The following is a 15,963-nucleotide window of genomic DNA, read 5'->3' as shown; positions in this document are numbered from 1 at the left end:
TCACGCGACGATCCGGCAATAATCCTGGCAACAAACCGAAGAAACCTTAGCGGCACACTCCCCTGGCATCCGCAGCTCCGGACGGGCGAGGGGCGCGCTTGGTGGCGGACTATCGGCCCACAGACAGCGCCGAGGCGGGCGCCGGGCCTAAACGCAAAGAAGACGCCGGGGCCTCGAGTGGCGGCCACCCGCTCCTGAACGGACGGAGGGGGCGTGGCCAGAGGCCCGCAGCATCGGAGATCGGGCGCGGAGCCCCCCGGGGCAGCAGTATCGGCGAGGCCCGGGGCGCTGTGGCTGGACCTCCCCTGTCGCCATCTGCCCCCCTATACCTCTGAGGGTGCAGACACCGGCATAGCGTGACGCCGCCCCTGTGGGGAAGAAGAGGCAACGGCGGCGCGAGTACAGTGCTGGGGACATCGGCGCGCAGCATACATAGAGGCGGCCTGAGATGCGGGGGAGCCCCCGGAGGAAGGAGGAGGGCGCAGCTCCATCGGCGCGAACCCCAGGGGGGGGATTCGCGGGATCCCCCGAGGTCCGGTTTGGCCATATGGTGATCGACGCTTGACGGCTGAAGGATCGGCACAGAGTGCGCTGACGGAGCGTGTTGATCGGCGATTTGCCTGGTAAGACGCCGGCGAGTGTTTGGGGGCAGGCACAGGGACGTGACTGACGGGGGGCACGGGCGTGACCCTGTGACGCCGGACAGGCATTGACTCGGTGTCTCCGCGATCGGCGGCAGTGCCTACAGGGCCCCTGCTGCTCCCGACCCCTCCTTGACTCTCCTTTCGACGCAGCCCTGGGGGCGCGGGGCCGGCCTGGATCTGGCATCATGGGAGGAAAGGGCCACCGTGGGGGAGCACAGGCCAGGCTCGAGAAATATGCCTTTCAGACAGACCGGACTGTACCCCCCCCCCCCCCAAAAAGGCCAAGGAGATCACTTTGGCAGACGTAATGGCCACGCTGACTCAGATGCAGGCCTCCATAGGCACGATCTCCACAGATGTAACACTACTGAGAGCCGACATTGCCAAAATTAATACGAGACTATCCGAGGTCGAGGCGACTACGGCGATCCTCGCCACCGACGCAGCTAAGAGTAAGAAGCGGATACAGTCTCTGGAGCTGATACAAAAGCAGCTACTGGTCAAGCTGGACGACCAGGAGGGCAGGTCCAGGAGGAACAACGTGCGCGTCGTGGGGGTGCCGGAGAGTGAGCGCGGCCCGGCATTGGACCTCTTCGTGGAAAAACTCATCACGGAACAGTTACAGCCTCGTGGGCTCTCTAAATTCTTCTCGGTGGAGAGGGCGCACCGGGTGCCTGGTGGGAGGCCTAGACCCGGGGCCCGTCCGCGCCCGATCCTGGCCCGCATTTTCAACTTCCGCGACAGAGACGCTATCCTCCAGGCGGCACGTACCGCCCCCCCTGCTGAGGGTGGACAATTGTAGGGTTACCCTCTATCCGGACTTCACCGCGACAGTAACGAGGCAACGAAGAGACTTCCTCGCGGTCAAGGCGGAACTGCGCGCTAGAGAACTTAAATATGCAATGCTTTATCCAGCGAAACTGCGTGTGGAAGCTGAGGGGCGCACCTGGTTCTTTGTCACGCCGGAGGACGCCACGGAGTGGCTGGAGGGGTGGCGTCCGGCGAGAGCGATGGGCCGAGCGGAGCGCGCCCCTCGCGGTCATCCTGGCTCCCCCGAGAACCTGGAGGACCCGGGGACGGAGGAGGCCGCCGGCGTACCGGGGAGCTGAGGCAACGAGAGAACGATCGAAATTGGTGACGGAAGGAGGTCACAGAAGATCCGGGCATTGCTGGGGAGCCGTTGTGCTTGAACATTAATGTCTTCTAACATCCGTTTTTTTGCTATGAACAAACACAAGATGCAGGGATCGGCTGAGGGACAGTGAGCAGCTTCCCCCCCCCATACGCAAGTAGCAAGTTATGGGTTCTAAGCACTCTGCTAAGTTGGGGTGGCGGGTAGTTTTAAATCCGCTGGGCAGTGAGGCAGGGAGGGGGGTGGGGGGTCAGGGGCATTTTGGTAAAATTGATGTGTGTTATGTTTTAGGTTTAGCAACTACTCATTGGCGGTTTCTGCAAGATAGGCCCGATATGGACCGGGGACGGGGTGTAGGGCAGCGGACACTCACGAAAATCATGCATGGCAGGGGACCCACAAAGAGATGCCCAGGGGGCTACGGCTAGCGCCGGGGAGGGACCGACACAACAACGCAGCCCCTCTTTCAGTGTTCTGTCATGGAATGTGAACGGATTGGGAGATAAGATCAAGAGGGGGTTGATTTTACAGTATCTCAAACGCAAAGGGCCGGCGGTGGCACTCCTGCAGGAGACACATCTAGTGGGCACAGCTACAAAAGCGCTAGACAGATGGGGATTCAAGATGGCGATACACTCCGAGTTTACGTCTGGGTCCCGAGGGGTGGGCATCTTAATCAACAAACGCTGCCCCCTGATCATGGTTGACTCCCGTAGGGATGAGCACGGCCGCTTCGCGGCACTGACCTGCCAGTGGGAAGGGAAACAGTATAATCTTGTGACTGTTTACGTCCCCCCGACACTACATCAAGATACTTTCCGGGCACTGGGGGAGTTCCTGCTGGCGTTACCGCAAGGGGAGCTCATCGTGGGCGGGGACTTTAATGCGACCATGGACCCACCACTGGATAGGTCATCATGCAGAGATCACGGCAGTGCCACCCCCAAATTGCGAGAATTCACGGAGGCGCTCGGTCTCATAGACACCTGGAGAACGCACTGTCCGGGGGAGAGGCAATATACATTCCACTCGGGGGCACACAACACTCTTTCTCGCATAGACTACATTTTCACATCACCCATGGGACTAAAGGGACTGACTGACGTGTCTCACCTACCCAGGGGCATTTCGGACCACTCTCCGGTGGTCATTACATTTGCCACCTTCGCCCCCCATAAACGCAGGATATTCCCAATACACCCGGGTTACCTCAAAATCCCTAAAGTTAGTAAAGCCCTTCGGGCGACGACCAAGCGATACTTCGCTGAAAATGCCGATTCCATGGGGAGCCCGGCGACGCTCTGGGAGGCCTATAAAACAGTCCTCCGCGGACAGGCAATCTCTTTGATTGCCGACCATAAGAGAACCCAGCGGCTGGCGGTGCTAGAGCTTGAGCGTGGGGTAAGTGCGGCGGAGGCGGACCATGCCGCACAGGTAGACGAAGACTCGGCACATAGAGTCAGCATGGCGCAGCAGGCATATAAGTCCCATCTCTGGGAGGCCGCTCGAGCTAAGCAGTTGGCGACTCAGCATACGATTTATGAGCTGGGGGACAAGGCGGGTAAACTGCTGGCGTGGCTTGAAAAAGAGGAACGTGCGGCGCGATGGGTGGCGCGAATCAGGCTGGACTCGGGAGACTTTACGTTGGAGCCTCGACAGATAGCGGAGGCTTTTGCGGCCCACTACAGACAGATATATACGCCGGAGCCCTCGTCAACTGTGGCGGAAAACGAGGCCTTCCTTCGGGACATCGCGATGCCGAGGCTTACCCGGTCTGAGGCTGAGGACCTGGAGGCGGACCTCACGGTTGATGAGCTCACATTAGCAATACTTGTCCTCCGCGCTGGTAAGGCGATGGGGCCAAATGGTATCCCGGTGGAATTCTATAAGCAGAACGCCACTCTCGTAGTCCCGCACTTACTGGCTATGTACAAAGACAGCCTAGAGACAGGGCTCCTGCCCCAAGATCAGAGAATAGCTACCATAGTGGCCATCCCGAAACCCAACAAGCCCGCGCATGAGTGCGCTTTGTATCGTCCGATTTCTTTGTTAAAAGCAGAAGCGAAGATCCTGGCGAAGGTGCTGGCGTCGAGGCTGCAGCCTTGCCTCTCGACCCTGATACACCCGGACCAGTCGGGATTTATGCCTCACCGAAACACAGCTTTGAATATACGGCGTCTCCACGGGATTCTTGCATGCAGTTCCTCAATAGAGGAAGATGCGGCCATCCTGTCATTGGACGCAAGGATGGCGTTCGACCGGGTGGAGTGGCCCTTCCTCTTCGCAGTGGTTCGCCACATGGGACTTGGTCCCAAGATGTGCGCCTGGATCCAACTTCTGTATGCCGAGCCTCTGGCACAGGTAGTTAACGGGCATATTTCGGACACCTTCCCACTGGGGAGAGGGACGCGCCAGGGGTGCCCTCTTTCCTCGCTCCTTTTCGCTCTGGCTCTGGAGCCGCTTGCGGCGTGGGTGCGGCAGTGCCAGGTGATCCGGGGTCTCAAATGGACGATGGGGTGGGAGGATCGCATATCCCTATATGCGGACGACGTTCTGCTGTACCTAGCCTCCCCGGAGCGCTCGATCGCTTGCCTACTGGACATCTGTGCGTCGTACGGGAGGGTGTCTGGCTATGAGATAAACTGGGAGAAATCTATTCTATATATGCTCCGGGGCTCCCCACCGCGGCTCCCCCGGGGATGTGAGATTCGGGTGGCGGAGGATGGATTTAAATATTTAGGAATCTACGTCACTGCCGACAGGAATAGATTTGTGGCTGAAAATCTAACGAAGCCCCTACATAGATTTCGCGGTGACGTCCGGCACTGGCGATCCTTACCCCTGACACTGCTGGGGAGGGCCGCTCTCTTCAAAATGATGGCCCTTCCTAGATTTTTATACGTACTGCAGAACACTCCTTTTCCAGTTGCGCCTACGTATTTCGCTGCCGTCAATGCGGAGGTCACCAGCTTATTGTGGGAGGATAAGGCACCGCGGATAGCACTCCACAAGCTTACCAGTGGGTGGTACGACGGAGGTATAGCACTCCCGGACATAAGACTATTACTGGGCATCGCAACTTATGGTTATAAATCAATGGCTCCATGTGCCTAGAGATGACCCGGCGTATCGTATGGATAGGCAACTGCTTGGAGACGGGGGGGTCATGGGAGCGCTCTACAACCCCAAGAGGGGCAGGGGCCCAGAGGGGCCCACGGCACATACCCTCCGGATATGGTTTGCGGCGCAGCGGACGCTGGGATGGGCTGGAAGAGTGACCCAGGCCACTCCTCTATGGGAGACGAAACAACTGGGGGTGCTGCGCACCACCAAGGGCTTCCACCAGTGGGATCTAATCGGCATCTCCAGGGTCGGGGATCTCTGGAAGAAGGGAGAGGTGGTCACGTTTGCCCAACTACAAGAAGACTATGACCTGGCTGATACTGAGCGTTTCAGGTATTTACAAATCCGTCACGCGCTTCAGGCGGTGGTCCCACCCGGGACCCGGCTCCCGGAGTCGTCGCCACTGGAAGACCAGCTCCTCACGGAACATCTGACGCACAGAGCGACGTCCCTAACATACCGGAAAATGATAAACAATCGACCAGACCCCTTTGCGACTCTTAAGGGTAGGTGGGAGGCAGAACTGGGGGACTTTGATGAAGCGGACTGGCAAGCGGCGCTTTCCTCCCCTAGGGAAGTGGGCATATCGTCCAAACTGCGGCTGGTCCAATTAAAAATCCTGCACCGCACATATTACACCCGTACACTCTTATTTAAACTGAAGCGAGCGGACTCCCCCCAATGTCTTAGGCAATGCGGGATGGAGGGAACCCTCTTTCACACCCTCTGGGAATGCCCGGTTATAACTTTGTACTGGAAGGGAATACTGCGCACACTCTCACAGGTGACTAAGGTCCCGATGACCCCTGAGCCTCGGAACTGTCTCCTCAATATCTGGGGACCTACAGACCTTAATAGGGTGACGCAACTATGGGTGACACTGGGACTCATGCTAGCGAAACGCAATATTGCCCAGAGGTGGGGATCGGGGCAATCACCGACCCTCGCTCAATGGTCCCGGGACATGTACTCCGCAATGATTGTTGAAAAAACTGTGTATGTGCATAGAGGCTGCCCTAGAAAATGGACCCAGGTTTGGGGTGGGTGGAATGTGTATAGAGAAAATATATGTGAACCCCCAAGCGAAGCCTCCGACTCAGAACTCAGTGACCAGGAATAGCCTAACTGTCGCTCGTCCACAGGACAAGAAGGACACTGTTGTAAGACAATGAGGGGGCACCAAGGTCTTGGTAGGCTAGCCTGTACTGCTTTGTCGCACCCATGGCGGGCTGATATAATGCTGAACGTGATGCCAATGTATGTTGCTTTTTGGTTTTCAAAATTAATAAAAAGATTTATAAAAAAAAAAAAAAAAGGGGTAAACCTGCCTTGGTGACACATGACCCTGACTGAGCATCTCCTACTGACCATAAAGTATGCACCTCTATATCTTAAGGGCTAGCAGTCTGGGGACTTCACCTAAGCGAAGCAGCAAGAATCCATGTTTACGCACACTTTAGAATGACAGTACTCATCACCTTGGTTGATCATTTGAATGCATTGCAATTACAGCCCCTAAAGGCATCACAGATGAAATCACAGGATTGCGCATATACAGCAAGACACCCTCGCAGGACTGTCTGACAACATAGCCCCACTTGGCTTATGACATCTCCTTACACATGTGACTTACAGTCCCTTCAAAAGAAGTACTTCTGGCAACTACACTTCTCCTGCAGTGCGCCTCTTCACTTTAAAAGGAATCACAGGTAAAAGCATGGGATTACGTAAATACAGCCAGACCCCCTAGCAGGAAGGTCCAGCAACATAAATCTGCCGTTTTGGTGCCTGGCGAGACATTATGGGGCGCTTCATGCTCCTCTTTACCAGCCCCAGCCACTGGGAACACTCTCCTCCGCCCTCGGGGTCTCTGATTCAGCAGGGTGCTGTCTTCACTGGCTCCCTGCGCCAGCCTTTCGCCTGGCTCTCCTCTGTGGCCTCTCTTCTCCCTGCGCAGAGGCCACTGCTCCTGCGCACCGGTCCTGGGCTCTTCTTCTGGTGCTGTTAGGGTCCTGGGGGCAGTCAGGTGGTCTCTCCTTCCAACTGCCCATTGCGCCAGGCTCCAGCACCTTCAGCCTCAGCAAACCACACCCCAGAGAGAGCTTCTCTTCCTGTGCAAGCACTTTTTAAAAGTGGAGTAGGGGGCTGGCAGGAAGTCTCTGTTGGTCCTATCAAACAGCAACACATCACGTCCCTGCCCCCTCCTTCTTGTCCAGCCTCTGGGTTTGTTCAAACATGGCGTCGTCCAGTGTCTCTGGCCACATGCTCCCCTTCCCCCAGTGCTGCCTTCACCTGGGTTCAGCTTGTTGCCTGGCACCCACCAACAGCGGTTGATGGATTGGCTTGTAGCTCCACCTATCTCCCTTCCTTTGAGGGAAGATCTTCGCTCAGGGAAGAAAGGGCATTAATCTAACCTGCCAGGGCCAGACCCCAGCCAGAGACTCGGAGAAATATGACATTTCTGGACGACCCAAAAGCAGTACAAATATGACTTTGGACTCTGCAGAATACTTCTTTTCACCTCCAATACAATGGACTTTAGTGCGTGTCTGGAAACTGTAGGCCTTGTGGAAGTTAATCTAGCCATGGGCCCCACATTCCCTTAGGGGAACAATGAAGTGAAAACGCAGTAAAACACACTGACTTTCCCTGGCATGTTGCTTTCCAGCGTATAAAGCCTATTCCATGTCACCACCCAATACTGCATAAGTCCTGCCACCATTCACTTTGTAGCTGCACCTGGACTGCGCACGCTAGGAATCTCCCCTGCGCAGCCTGTACACGTGTGCACACGCATGTACACATGTGTCTGCATGTAACCAGCCCGGTGCCCCTTACTCCAGCTGCTGCGCAGTGGCCTGGTCAAGCCAGGGGAACACCAGTAAAATCCCCATGCAGTCTCTTACATCCTGAGTTCACTGTGGGCGAGTCCCAACTTATGAGACTCCCCCACAGTAAAAGCTCAACAATTAGGTGCTCAAAAAGCGAAAAATCCGGGCGGCCCATAGTGTCAGAACCACCTTCTAACAATACTATTCTCAAGTCCAGCACGCCCCCTACAGCAAGTCGATCTAATGACTTGTGATGTAAAGGTATCGCGCTCTATCAACGCTGTCGTTGTAACAACCGCTTTGTAATGGAACGGGATGTAATAGCATGCGTAGTAACATGCTATATTCAGTGGTGTATAGTTGAGTGATACAGAATAGAGTGCAGTGGGGCAGAGTAGAATAGAGTGGCGCAGAGTGCAGTGGTGTAGAGTAGCATAGACTATTATGGAGTGCAGTGACTGAGCGCAGTGATGTAGAGTGGCGTAGTATGCAGTGTTGTAGAGTGATGAGTGGTGGAGAGTGCATTGGTGTAGAGTGCAGTAGAGTGGCTTAGAGTTGAGTGGCACAGAGTAGAGTGCAGTGGCGCAGAGTGAAGTGGTGCAGAGTAGAATAGAGTGGCATAGAGTGCAGATGCGCATAATACAATGGTGCAGAGAAGAATAGAGAGTCATAGAGTGCAGTAACATAGAGCACAATGGTGTAGAATGGCGCAGAGTAGAATAAGTGGTGTAGAGTGCAGTGACAGAGGGCAATGGTGTAGAGTGGGGCAGAGTACTCTGCGTCTCTCCACTGTACGACACGGCAAGGTGTAGGGATTAACAGTGCACTGGGTAGGGTATAGTAGAGTCTCATAGAGTTGAGTGGTGTAGATTGAAGTGGTGGTGAGGGCAGTGGTGCAGAGATGAATGGCGGGGAGTTCAGTGGTATAGCACAGATTGTGTTGGCACAGAGTGGTGACGGTTGACCAGAGTGACGCACAGTTGAGTGGCATACAGTGATGCAGATTGCGTGGTGCATTGGCGCAGAGTGCGGTGGTGCATCTTAGAGTAGTGTGGGTTAGAGCGCTCTATCTCTACGCTACTGCAGAGTGCAGTGGGGAACAGTGCATTGTTGTAGAGTATTGTATAGTGGCATAGAGTAGAGTGAAATGGCATAGAGGGCAGTGGCGCAGAGAAGAGTGACATGGAGTGCAGTGGCATAGGGTAGAGTGTAGTTGCATAGAGTTAAGTGGTGCAGAGAGGAATGGCTTGGAGTTCAATGGCTTAGGGCAGAGTGTAGAGGCTCATGGTAGAGTGGCGCACGGTGGAGTGGCCTAGACTGGATTGGCAGAGTGCGCAGTGGTCCATATAGTGCATTGGTGTAGAGTGCAGTGGTGCAAAGTACTGAAACTGTGCAAAGGAGAGTGTCTCGTGCACGGTGGAGTATGCATAGTATGATAACGCACTGCCATTACAGACAACACATCTTCAACTGAAATGACCATTACATTTGCAAAGACATACCATTTTACTGATAAAAGTATACAGCGCACAAATACTGTGTGGAAATATAATTACCTAGTGTATTGATTTGTTTTGATCTTATTAAAATATTTGTTTCCAACACACTTCATGATTATCAAAAAATATGCTTCACTTGTATTTTTCTAATTCTGATATATTCTGAAATATCTGCACAGTTATTTTACAGGCATTTACATTTTGTTGTGTGCTAGAAAAAAAACATCGTACAGCCTTCCTTAAACACACCCCTGTTAGCCAGCATAAGTCACTTAAAGCCTCTCACTTTGAAAGAGAAAGAAAAGTAATCACCAGGTTCCTTGGAAGGCACAGTATGACTGTTGGCCAATGTTTTTGAATGCACCACAAATGTGACAAGATAAGAACAAGATTTAAAAGCCTGTTTACAGAAATCTAGTACTGGCGGAAGAATACAATACATAGTGTTTGGGCAGCGAAAGGGACTAACTGAAGCTGGACATCCTAAAAAAAATATAGCCAGCAAATTGGAAGCAAAGAAATGTGAGATGCAAACAACAAAGCCAATGGGCGGAATGCATGCCCAGGGAAGCTTTCCGAATGACCCAAAGATGTCCTAAGCAAACGAGACAGCTGTGCTGTCAGTTTGGCTTTGAACTAAAAAGTATTTGATTCCTTGGAGAGGACAAGCAAGGGAGCAATTAAGTAAAGTAGTGGGAGGTAAAAGCAGAATACTTTGTGTCAGAAATCTAGTTAGCAGAGGTGATGAGGAACATCTCACCACACATGGTATCAGAAATCACCCAGTCTACAGTTCCTAATAACTGAGTTTCGTAGCAATGAAGCAAACATGTTTGTCTTTACGTTTTTGTATCTGTAGATTTTAATAAATATCAAACATTTCGAAGCTGAGTTTGTGCAAACACTTTCTAAGGGTGGAAAGCCAATGAGGAAAACTAAATGGAGATGCAAAAGACCGGTTCTCTTTCTAGTAAAACAAACGTATTTGTCACATTTTACCAAAGGTCGGGCAAAATCGGGAGCAAAAATTACTCAAACCAGTTAATTTAATGAGGAGTGGACACCTTTGGTGCAAGGGCAATCTAATCCGTTCTTAAAAGTGAAGTAGGGCAAGGAGTACCAGAAGAGAGCTTACTAGAATCCCACTTGTGACCGCTGAAAGGGTGGATTTGACTCCAAAGTTGTGGTTGACCACAATTCAAAATGTTCCAACATTATTAGAAAGATAATAACTTCATGTGAGTGGTGGATCTGAAGGATGCACACTTCAACGCTTGATTCCTGGAAAGTACCTGCATTTTATAGTATCCTGAAACACTACTAATTTAAGATGTTACTAATTGGTATTATGTCCATTGCCATTACATACCCGAAGAGTAAATACTGTATAAGTGTAACCATGTTTATACAGTTGTCAAGTAAGCGGTAAATCGTGGAATGTGAAGAATAGTTGAGAAGAACAATACTGTAACTCTGCCTAGTTTCACAGTAATCATGAAAAAAGGATTTCACAACCCTTGCAGAAGGTAAAATACCTTAAGGCAAACCTATAGACAGGAATGATAAGGCGTATATCTCTTAAACAAGAAGATTTTTCTGTTCCTAATGACTAGATCTCCGACAATGAAGGAGGTGGTATAATTATTGTACATGAGGTCATGCCTTCAAGTAGTCTCCCGTTCAAGTTTACGCATGATTCCAATTCAAGAATTGCTGAGCCATCACATGGCGAATTTGACAGCCTAGTGGTCCTACACAAGACATGGTAGAAACATTCAGCTGGTGGAAGGAAAGAATAGAAATTAGGGCAGCTATTACTAGTTAGTCAAGAACAACTGAGGCATACGAACTGGGACGTGGGTTATCTCTAGAATTTTTACGTCCCAAGAGTAGTGCATTTAAACTGAGGTGCAACAGATGTGTTCAAACTAAGGCCAGTAAAGTTAATTCTGACATCATTCAAAAGCACGGCTAGGAAGAAGATGGCGCTGATCAAGAGTGACCACTTACCACAATGTATTATGTTGTAAAACGGGGCACTTAGTCCCTTGAGTTGTTGACTCCTGCTTTAAAAATGGACCCGGCTCAGAAGATCTTGGGTAGTTTGGCATAAATTAGGGGTTTAAAACAATTTAACAGATAAACTATGTTGACAGTTCAAGGAAGTCTGCATGAATTAAATCGTTCTCTCTGGGAATCAGTTTCAGAACCCCACTCGACCCATATGTGGAATTTTAATTTCAGGGGTTGGGAATTTTTTTCATACATTAAATGTTATGCTGAAAGTTATCAACTTCTACAGCCTAACAAAACTTTTTAAAAGTTGTAGTCATGAAAAACACAAACAATAGGTTTTGCATTGGAATAAAGGCACAGCCGTCCCACCAGATAAGTTATTCAAAGTATTTAAAATGTGCTCTTCCTCATTTCACACTTTATGTAGCAATCAGTCCCTAAATGCATGCAACATTTTAGAAAATGTGACCTTTTGGCCATAGGAAAAGCATCTTTCTCTCATTCTTTTACAAGTTAGTTTAGCCGATGGCTCCTGAGATCGTACAGAAAGAGTAAAAAGCTATGAAGATATACTGCTGCAATAGCACATGGAAGTGGTTTATGATATTATTAATGTAGAAATACAAGTTGCCAACAGCCTGTGATATTAAGGAGTTATTCTTGTATTTTCTACTTCAAGAAGGGAATTGACATAGCCCACAATGACAGAAAATGTGTAGTGCTATGTATGTAGAAGTGATCGCAAACAGTGAACCACTTTCGAGGATATTGTTCACGCAGACCTTGCAGTCTAGAGGCAGTCCATGAAGCAGTAAGAAGTATTTTTCTCATGTTCATTTTTCTGTAGTGTGATGATCTTAAATATAAACTTTGCACTGTAATAAATAATGAATGTGAGTTTAGTAGTACAATTGTTCCAAATAAAAGTTATTTGGTCACATTTATTTTCGCTGCCATGGAATACATTGATTTTTCACACTGAGGGCCAGTGTGTAGTTATGGTTAGGCCAGAGTTTCCTTTGAAAAGCTTTTGCAAGTGCACAAAAGTTTACAAAAATAAGTGAAAACCGATTTTGGTTTGGTATTGTAAGTTTTCCAATGATCTCCATCTGGCAGCCCTCGAAAGTCGAAATGGCCTCCACATGTGGGTTTCAAGTGAAATATGAGTCAGTAGCCCTCTCAAAGCATTCTGGTCAATGTGGTCCATCTTTAGCAAAGTTGCAGTTCTTCCGGGTAAGCAAAACTTGTTCACTATTAATTTCTTCCTGTCTTTCATGTTTTCAGCCCCAGATACGTTTCACTCCACGTGAGCTCTAGGTTGGAGTACAGCAGTTACTGAGTGTCATATTTGTTTGCAGTATATCATTTAAAGACCAGTGCCTTTTAAATGTTCTTCAAAAAGCATGTTATTGCAAGGGTTGTCTGATGTTGCCTAGCCATTGACCCAGGGTGAACAGTTAAGAAGGCACTGGCCTTTATGCCAAAAATAGGTTAGGGACTCAGCCCCTTCTGTGCTCCGCCAAGGAGCTCATTACGAACGAAAGACTGGGGTTAAGAAAGTGAAATATTGGCAGTTCTCAAGCTTTCCTTTATTAGAATGAGTGCAAGAGATCGTCCACATTGACAAGAATGCACGGAGATGTCTACTGAGTTGTTTCACTTGAAACCCGCATCTGAATGCTATTGGTGAGCGCCGGTCCTATTTTCTGTGCGGTGGAATAGAGGTTAAATGGTATGTTTCATGCAGCTGTGTGAAACGGGTGGAAATGAAGGTGGCCAAAGGTAAACAAGATTTTTTTTTTTTTTTTTAACTTCAATAAGTTTCTTGGCAGAAAAAAAAGGCTGAAAGGGATTACACCAAAATTGTAATAAAAGTAGAGCCTTTACACAAGGAAGTGCCTTTGCTTGACTCCGTATAAATCCATTCATTCAATTTAAAGAAACTAACATTTAAAGTGTTTTGCTGTGAGAAGCGATTAAAAGATACAGATATCTGCAGGTGTTAATCTGGAGGTCCTATATTGATTTGTTATATATGGAGGGTTCTCTATTTAGCTAAGAAGCTTCATACCCCCCTCCCCCCCCATTGTTCATTGTGGTAATTCGCCGTGCTGTGATTGACTGGCTACCGCAGAACAAAATTCTTTTGTGACTGTCGTTACCCAACATAGTGCACATTTACTTGTGCTTTTTAAAATGAAATGTGCATATATAGTACTATGGAAAGCTCTCTTTTTAGAAGAGCTCATATAGTAGTTGTACATTTGCACATGCGTCAATGAAAAGAAAGAGTTCATTTTAACCTTAAAGCTTTCACCTGGTTTTTCTCCTCTCTCTCCAAAGATGAAATTTTGATACTTTTGTGAAAACTGTTCGCTTGAATCCCCTTCAGCTCCTACCCTCATACGGTTTTGTTCCTGCCATTCACCTAAATTAGACTACAGCTGTATCCATGCGGGTAGTGTGGCTTACAGAAGTGTGAGAGTACCCATAAGGTTGTCAATGTGTTGTGCCTCCTCTAGAACTCTCCGCCCACCTTTTGAGGAGATTTGTACACAGGTAAAATTACCCCGATGATGGTGTCATTTTTCAAGTGGGTAAATCAGATTGAGAATAAAAAAAAATGTGAGTTTCAGCTTTTAAAACTGGACATTTCCACACCTTAGTTTTATTAAGGTATGCAAGCGGCTCTCTGTTCTTCTACCTGATGTTTCGTTTTCTGACCCACAAAGCCCTGACGGCCATGATTGGGAGACCTATGTGGCCCATGCGTATACAACATTACACCTGCAACACTGCAACTATTACTAGAGCATAGCACTGGCAGATGAGTGATCACATTGATGTACAGGGCGCTGCTAGAGTCCTGCGGCCAAGCCTGCATACCCTGAGGGATAAATGGGCCCTCTCAATCTGGCAGGTGCTCACATACAGGCAGTGTTCACTGCAGTTGAGCATGTCCAGAGGGTCTCCTGGAACTCACGCCTAAAGTATACACAGTTTAATTATTTGCATCAGACATAGATTACTCCTTCACGTCTACACTGCATTTCCCAGGGCGAGATCCGAAATGCCTGTGGTGTGTCTACCTGGAGGCAGATTTTTACCAGGTGGCGTGGACCTTTCTGGAAATTGCGAGATACTGGACTAAGGCAGTGTCAACATTGAATGTCATTATGGGACGAGCCATACCTGTGGACCTCCCACACTGCTTGCGGGGAATGACACCCCTCACACAAGAACAAATACACCACGAAGGTTGTAGATTTACCAGACATCCTGCCTAAACGTTGCTTAGCAATGGCGTGGAAGTCCAACCCCTCTCAATGTCTCTCTGGCTTGGGGACATTTCCAGATGGGCAACTGCAAAGAGCACAGCCTGGTGCTTGCTTCCGCTACAAAGCAGAGCGACACCACAGAGGGACACATGGGGCATATAGCCAGACAAATTGGCAGCAAAGAGGAACAAGCGACTACCTTGAGGCCCTGCACCCACTACCGGCTACGGTCTTGAATAGCCAGTCGTCTTTGTGAAATGTTTTATCTCAACAGCCGGCAAAGAAGCATGCGTGGTCACTGCCTGGATCCTGTTGCCCTACATCCCACCCTGTAGCACGGTGACTATAGCCATACTACTTTAACCACCACCACTCACCCACCCTCTCTTCTGAACGACACTGGCTCTCCCATGGAGGGATAGTTGGTAGATTTCACACAATCAATGTTCGGGGTTATGCCCCGTTTAAACGGCAGATTGTTTAGGTTATTGTGAACACAGATGTTGATCTCGCGAGACTGATACTTAGGTAATCCTTCTATCACCCACCATGAAGGCTTTGGATATTGGAGAGGATGACCAGAACACATTTGGTCACCCGAGGCACATGGAATTACACATTAGATTTGTGTTGGGAAATATATGTGTTGTATAACTTAGAATAGCTGTACAGCGAACCCACACGGTTCTTCTAACTTTGCGTGCACACTTCAAACATTCTATCAAAATCTACTGTGGGGAAAAAAAATTGTGGCATGCAACGACCACTATTAGTAACTTTTCAATAAGTAGTTACAGGCACAGTTAACACTAATTCAGGAATATCAAAGTAGAGTGCAATCAGTTAACACATTGAAGTATTCAAAAGGCTGCTTCAGCTACATTTATAGGTAGGAAACGATCTTAACAACGCAGGCTGAGCCATGCATACCGTTTCCCTGCAATCCGAACCACGCTTGCCTTTACCATGCATATGCTTTAACCACGCATATGCCTTCACCACGCATATGCGTGGTTAAGGCACTGCGTGGTCTAGATGCTGGGATGGGTGGGCAGGAAGAGGAAGGATCAGGAGAGGACACAATCAGGTAAGTGGGGCTGGGTCTAGGTGTTGGGGGGCTGGGGTTGGTTTTTCGTGCTCGAGGGGGCTCTGGATTGTTTATAGAGCAGGGGGCCGGATTTTAGGGCTCAGGGCGGGGGGTCGGGTAGTTTTTGAGGGCTCAGAGCAGGGACAAGGGACCTTTTTTAGGGCTGGGGGCAGCAGTTGTATGCCTGCAGGCGGAGTGGCTGGATCGGGGTAGTTTACAGGGGTAGGAGTCGGTTTTTAGATCTCGGGGCAAGCGGGCTGGGGTCGGGATAGTTTATAGGGCGTGGGGTAAAGTTTTAGGGTTCAGGTCAGGGGAAAAAGACACTTTTCAGGGATGGGGGCAGGGGTGTGATC

General features: G+C 49.6%; 1 protein-coding gene across 2 annotated transcripts in view; it reads left to right on the top strand.

Moving 5' to 3' along the window:
- The window catches only part of EPB41L5 (erythrocyte membrane protein band 4.1 like 5), an 851,839-nt gene that overhangs the window by 311,996 nt on the left and 523,880 nt on the right, over positions 1–15,963 (top strand). The window lies entirely within an intron of this gene.

The sequence above is a fragment of the Triturus cristatus genome, chromosome 3_1 (assembly GCF_964204655.1).
Source record: "Triturus cristatus chromosome 3_1, aTriCri1.1, whole genome shotgun sequence".
NCBI classification, from domain to species: domain Eukaryota; kingdom Metazoa; phylum Chordata; class Amphibia; order Caudata; family Salamandridae; genus Triturus; species Triturus cristatus.
Note: the sequence above shows the minus strand (reverse complement) of the source record. Positions and strands in the feature narration are given on the sequence as shown.